This window comes from Amia ocellicauda, unplaced genomic scaffold, assembly GCF_036373705.1.
Source record: "Amia ocellicauda isolate fAmiCal2 unplaced genomic scaffold, fAmiCal2.hap1 HAP1_SCAFFOLD_270, whole genome shotgun sequence".
In the NCBI taxonomy this organism is placed as follows: domain Eukaryota; kingdom Metazoa; phylum Chordata; class Actinopteri; order Amiiformes; family Amiidae; genus Amia; species Amia ocellicauda.
In genome coordinates, this window is record NW_027102834.1 from 19,024 (window position 1) to 25,426 (window position 6,403).

At 40.3% G+C, this 6,403-nt stretch overlaps 1 non-coding gene across 1 annotated transcript; it reads left to right on the plus strand.

Annotated features, from left to right (window-relative positions):
* Positions 1-466: 466 nt before the first annotated feature.
* On the plus strand, positions 467-540 carry trnai-aau (transfer RNA isoleucine (anticodon AAU)). The gene has a single exon. It is a non-coding gene; the product is annotated as a tRNA-Ile (tRNA).
* Positions 541-6,403: the final 5,863 nt, after the last annotated feature.

The window sequence follows — 6,403 nt, forward strand, 5'->3', positions numbered from 1 at the left end:
CATAATCAACATCCCCTAAGCGGCGTGTGACCACAAAGGGTCCCTGCCACTTAGCCAGCAGTTTAGATGTTGAATTTGGGAATAACACCAGTACCATGTCCTTGGGTGAATGATCGTAACCGGGCTCTCCTGTTGTACATGCGCTGTTGTCGCTCCTGGGCCTGTAAGAGATGCGACTGTGCAAGTTTCCCCAGTGCCGATAGCCGATCTCTCAGGTCCAGGATGTGCTGTACCACAGAGGTCTGGGAGGGGGCGGTCGCCTCCCAGTCCTCCTTTATTAAGAGTGTAGAAGGGTTTTCTGGTCTCCAGATGGAGGCGTGGGTTCAAATCCCACTTCTGACAGATTGATTTATAGCATCACCAGTGCTAGCAATTGCAAAAGTGTTCTTTTCACACTTGTGTAATGCATTTTCCAGCCATATTATACAAACATGAGCAAATGCCTGGCAGAGAGATTGCTTTTGCTGGCTGGTTAGCTCAGTTGGTTAGAGCGTGGTGCTAATAACGCCAAGGTCTTGGGTTTGATCCCCTCATCGGCCAAGGCCAATCCAAGGTGCTCGTCCGTCTAGTACGAGACCTGTTCTTTGAAAGTTTGAGACGAAACTCCCTGAAAGCAAGCGTAGTAGTGCACTTAAGCAGTGGTAGGATCTACAAGACTTCATCAAGTTGTGTCAAAGTCGGCCATCTACATGCACACAGGAAAATGTCCGTTCTCTGCTTTGCTTTTCTCAGAACACTTCATTTGCATTCTGTCCTCTGATTGTTTCAACTCGTGGGCTCCTGCCAATTCCTTATTACACAGACTTGGAGAGGGAAGCAAAGCCAGTGGCTTCAAGAATCAACGAAAGTTTCATGAATGGCACATCTAAGCCATGGTGCCAACCTGACATTGAACTGTTTGTCACCTTGACTCGGTTGCATAAGTGTTGAAAGTCACGAAATCCCGCAATTCTGTGGCCTCATTCTCAATGGTATCATCTATAATACAACTCTCAAAAAAATAAGGGAACACGTAATCATCACAGCATAACACCAAGTCAGTTACACTTCAGGCATATCAATCTGTACAGTTAGGAAGCCTAAGCGGTTGTGAATCACTGTCTCTTGTTTTGGTGCAAATGAAAGTGACAGCAGGTGCACCGGAGAGAGGCAACAGCAAGACAACCCCAAAAAGGGAATGGTTTTGCAGGTGGTGGCCACAGACGATTGCTCTCTCCTTATCCTTCCTGACTGATTCTTCTCTAGTTTTGCCTTTTGCTAGTGTCCTTGTCACTACTGGTATTATGAGGCGCTCCCTGCAGCCCATTCAGGTTGCACAGGTAGTCCAGCTCCTTCAGGATGTCACATTCATATGTGCTATCAGAAGAACCAGAAGGACCAGTATCTGCTTTTTTGTGCGAGGAGGAACAGGAGGAGCATTGCCTGAGCCCTCCAAAATGACCTCCAGCGGTCTACTGGTGTGCATGTTTCTGACTAAACTGTCAGAAACAGACTCTATGAGGGTGGCACGAGGGCCCGTCATCCTCTAGTGGGACCTGTGCTCACAGCCCAGCACCGTGCAGCTCGATTGGTATTCGTGAAAGAGTGTGGAGGCACCGTGGTGAACGTTATTCTGTCTGCAACATCATCCAGCATGATCGGTTTGGCTGCTGGTTTGGAGAGAAACACAAAGTGCCCTCTGTGTATTCACTATGCAACCATCAACAACTCTGACCTGGTCATATATATGTCCCAGGGCATCATCCTGTGTCTGGTCCATAGCGAAATCGGAAACCCGGTTGAAGGCGGGATCCAGTGTCGGGCCTTCCACTGGAAGAAGGAGAGAGGAGGTGAGTCCCAGAACTCGTTCCTTCCCCTGGGTCCAACAGGGTACTGTTGGCTGCTACACGACTGGAGTCAGAGGGAAGGCTGTCCCTGCCCCTCTCATCGCCTGCAGTCACTAATGGTGATCGGTCCCCAGAGACATGTCCCAATTGTGCCCCAGCCAAATCAGACAATGAGAGCCTAGGATCTTTAATATTGGACAGAAATTCAGAGCCTCTGGGTCGTCCTCCGGTCCCATCTTTGGAATCTGCAGACCTGCCCAAGCCGGGTTTGCTGCGGCCACAGCGTCTCGAGAGTTTGTTGTTTTTGAGCCTGCAGCTTCACCACTGGGGCCAACAACTGTTCCACTGGAGACGCCTCCATAGCTGTCCTTCCGGGTACAGAGTTCAGGGTAAGTATGTCACAAAGCTTCCCCACATTGGCCACCAAATGTAAATGCCGGAACCAATAAACGGAGAGAGTCTCGGGTTCCGGCGGTGTCCGAGCTTTATTGGGGTTCACAATAGTCCAACAGAAAAAAACACAAAAAGGGGAAAACAAGGCAAAACCAGCACACAAAACAGCCACACAAACAGGGTGCTCCGGGCAGTCACAATAAAGTCTCCCTCGGGGAAGGAGAGGGATTAAATAGATGAAGCACACCTGCCAATGACATCACAGTCGCCTCAGTGATCATTGCCTGCAGCCGTGAGCTCACAAGCTGTCTGCGAAGCAGCGGACAACACGGCTGCAACACATGAGCACCTAATTAGTGTGCGTCAGCAGCAGCCATGCCGTGACAGACAGCGTCCTGCCAAAATCACAATAAGATGTATAAAAGTACAGAAAAACAAAATGTAATAAACTAGAAATAATCTTTAATACATAGAACTAAAGAAAATAGGTTTAGTGTTTACAGATTCCTTTTTGGAAATACAATGACATGCATTACAAATGAGTATTTACATTTTATTTACAGCTGGTGCTCATGTGTCACTGTGCCCCTCAGGCTGTGGGAGGCGGTGACATATTGGGCAGCCAGGGAGGCTGTGTGTCCCTCCTCCAGGAGGACTGACCATTTTTATTTTTTCTCAGTTTTGTCAAAGGTAGGGTGGCATTCATTATTTTGTTAAGGAATGTGTCCCTTATTTTGGGCATATTTATTGCATTGCAGGAGGAAGTGCAACTCTCTCTCTCTGTCTCTTTCTCTCTCTGTGTGCGTCCATCTTGGACTCGGGTTCCTCTTCATCACCAGAAGGGGGAGCCGGAGTAGATTCCTGCAGAGATTGACACTTGTTTTTTTGTTTCAGCAGAAACAGTGCGGAGGCGACCCAAATCCTGGTGGGGGGAGGTGTTTAAAAAAAAAAAGTTTTATCTTCTTCATAATGACATTATCCTTCAAGAAAAGACAAAGGGCATCAGATGATCAATACGTTAATACATCTCTTATAATCTCTCTTTAAAATACCAACTATTACAATGTTAACCATACATAAACAAAACAACCTATGCTTTTGTTTTTAATGTTGCTAGATCTCACAGTGATAAAATAAGGAAGATATGGTTTAACCAAAAAAGTTGATAAAACATTTCTTGGCAGAGCGCAAACAGAGGACATGTAAATAGGCTGACATTAAATTAAAGATAAGATTCTAAATAAGCTATCTTTTCTCTTCAGTCATGATGAGGAAAAAATTATAACTTGAATAATTTCATTCAGAATGACAAAGTTGCTCAATGTAAGCGCATTTTTCAGAGTAACGTTAGCACAGCTTCCTACAAATTGTCTGAAAGATAAGATTAAAAAAGAAATCAGCTATCGGCTATGTTACAAATGAGAATTATACTATTAATATTGTACATTTATGATCATTATGTTTGTAGTTTGGATATGTCGATAATATATTTGACAGTAAATGGGTTTTATACGGTGTGTCCAAAAATACTAAACAAAAACCCATCCCAATTTGCGTTACGTGATCGGGACCACTCCGTGGACCACAGTGCCGAGGTCCGGACCACTCAGTCGCTGTGGTCCAGACCTTGGACCAAAAAATGTTACAACCCCTACTGCTCCGCTGTGTCAGTTGTTTCTGTAACTGAATCACAAAACTGGGTTTTGATGTGCTCCCCACGTGCGTGTTTACAACGTCACTGAAGAAAAAAAACATCGAATCTGGAACACTGACGAGAATTGGAAGAAGCCGTGGCTGTGGCTAACTGTGTCTGTGAGTAGTATAGATGGCAGCATCACTTATTTTGACAGCCGGAAGTCCCGCCCTCCCTATGTACCTTTGAACTGGAACTCCTCTCTCCTTCCCAGCACCCCCCTGGGTTACTCTTTGACCCTCCCTCCTTATGTACCATTGAACCGGAACTCCTCTCTCCTTCCCAGCACCCCCCTGGGTTACCATTTGACCCTCCCTTGTCAGCCATCTTGGATGATATCGGCCATTTTGACTGATATCGGCCATTTGTAAGGTCATAGGTCATCTGGTAAGATGGTAGCCATTTTGTTAGGGTGACATCCATCATGGTGAATGTCCAAGGGCACCTCACACTGCTGGTGTGGAGGTGTAATGTTTAATAGCATAAACTGTGTTTTTAAGGTTATATTGTTTTATGATTCTGTTTAAGTAAATAAAAAGAGAATAAGAAAAGTTTTAAATACATATATATATATTTAAAGTTATATTGTTTTATGATACTATTTTAGTAAATAAAAAGAGAATAAAAGTTTTAAATACAGATATATATATATAATCAATAGGTTATATTGTTTTATGATACTGTTTTAGTAAATAAAAAGAGTATAAGAAAATAAAAGTTTTATATTTTTTTTTAGGTTATAATGTTAAATGATTCGTTTTAGTAAATTAAAAAATAAGAAAAATAAACGTTTTATATATATTTAAGGTTACACTGTTTTATGATACTGGTTTAGTAAATTAAAAAGAAAAATGAATATTTACCCAGAGTGGGATTTGAACCCACATGTGTTTTTAGTTTATATGTTTTATGATTAGGGTTAGGATGATACTGTGTTTGCAAAATAAAAAGGTAAGAAAAAATCGATTAAGAAATGTATAGACTTACATATATTGCATGTCATTACATATATATTTAAGCAAACACAGATAAACACACATACCTATATCTCTTTAGTTTATATTTATCAATAGACAATAGAGAACAACAGTGAAATATATAGAATTATATCTGTTCATTTTGACCAGCACTGTACTTATTATATTTGTTACATTAGTGAATGCTCAAACGTAGCCTTAACATGTATCATATTTAAGAATATACTGCATTTCATTCCATTACACACACACACACAAACATATATATATCTTGTTAGGTTTTATTTATCAATAGACACTAAAGACATGCACACCACTTTTCTTAGAGAGACACAGTGAAGCACTATTTGTGAATACTCATATGTAATAAATAATATATGTATATATGATTTGTTTGTGCTCAAATGTATAGAATTCATAAAATACACACACACACACACACAATGGTGACTTTTATTGTGACAAACAAGCATTTTACAACATGGAACATAGTCAGAAGTAGAAAAAGATACTCCATGAAATGTTGTATAGATACTTGTAATCATTAATTTCTGGTTCACAACACCAACATTGGACAGAAAGAAACCTGACCTGTACGGAGTAATGTCATTTCCAGCATATTCCATATATATTCTATTCAGTCTTTCACTCTTGGCTTCTTTTTCAAAGTTATACCAGGTTCTACCAAGTTATACCAAGTATCTATTGTAAATAAAGTGAGAAACACTTCAGTTTCTATTCCTTTGGAAATACCTTATTTTTCAAACCTACAAATACATGGTGACAACTGCAAGCATGACACACATACAAAACACAGAAATAGGGACCACACTGCAAGGATATAATAAGCACAAATGGTATTTTACTGCAAATTTTAGGTTTTGTAAAATTATTTATGTAACTTCTAGGAGTAATCTGCAAACTACATAGTGAAAATGCAGTCAGTCTTCAGGAAACACACACAGCAGACTGAAATAAGCACAACGTCATATTTATATGAACCAAAACTGCATTCTACTAAACCCTGAAACTCTGAAAAATCACTACAAACTCTATGTTTTGTAAAATGGCTTATTTCACAGACACAGAAACAAATAGGCTCACCCTCAACATATTCCAACACTTACAAAAATTATGATGTAAACTTAAAGGTTTACCAGTAGTACAGGGGTATTATTAATCTATTCATGCAACTTTTAGACACTTGTCTAATACAGAGCTAACAACTGCATTGATAGCGGGTAGCAGGGCTTTGACAATGCTGTGCGGTCTGGTTTAAAATGACTTTGTAGGCCAGGGCTTTAAAACCTTACCCCATTGTAACATTTTCAAATTAGCCTCCAACCCCTAAAATACTAAGACATTTTTTTGTATCATATGTATCATGTTGTTATACTATGTACATTAATGTGGTTTATAATTTTGATTTAATTTGACATAATTTTATCATATTTTTAATTACAAATTCATATATATAAATAACAAATACTATATAATAATAGTAATAATAATGC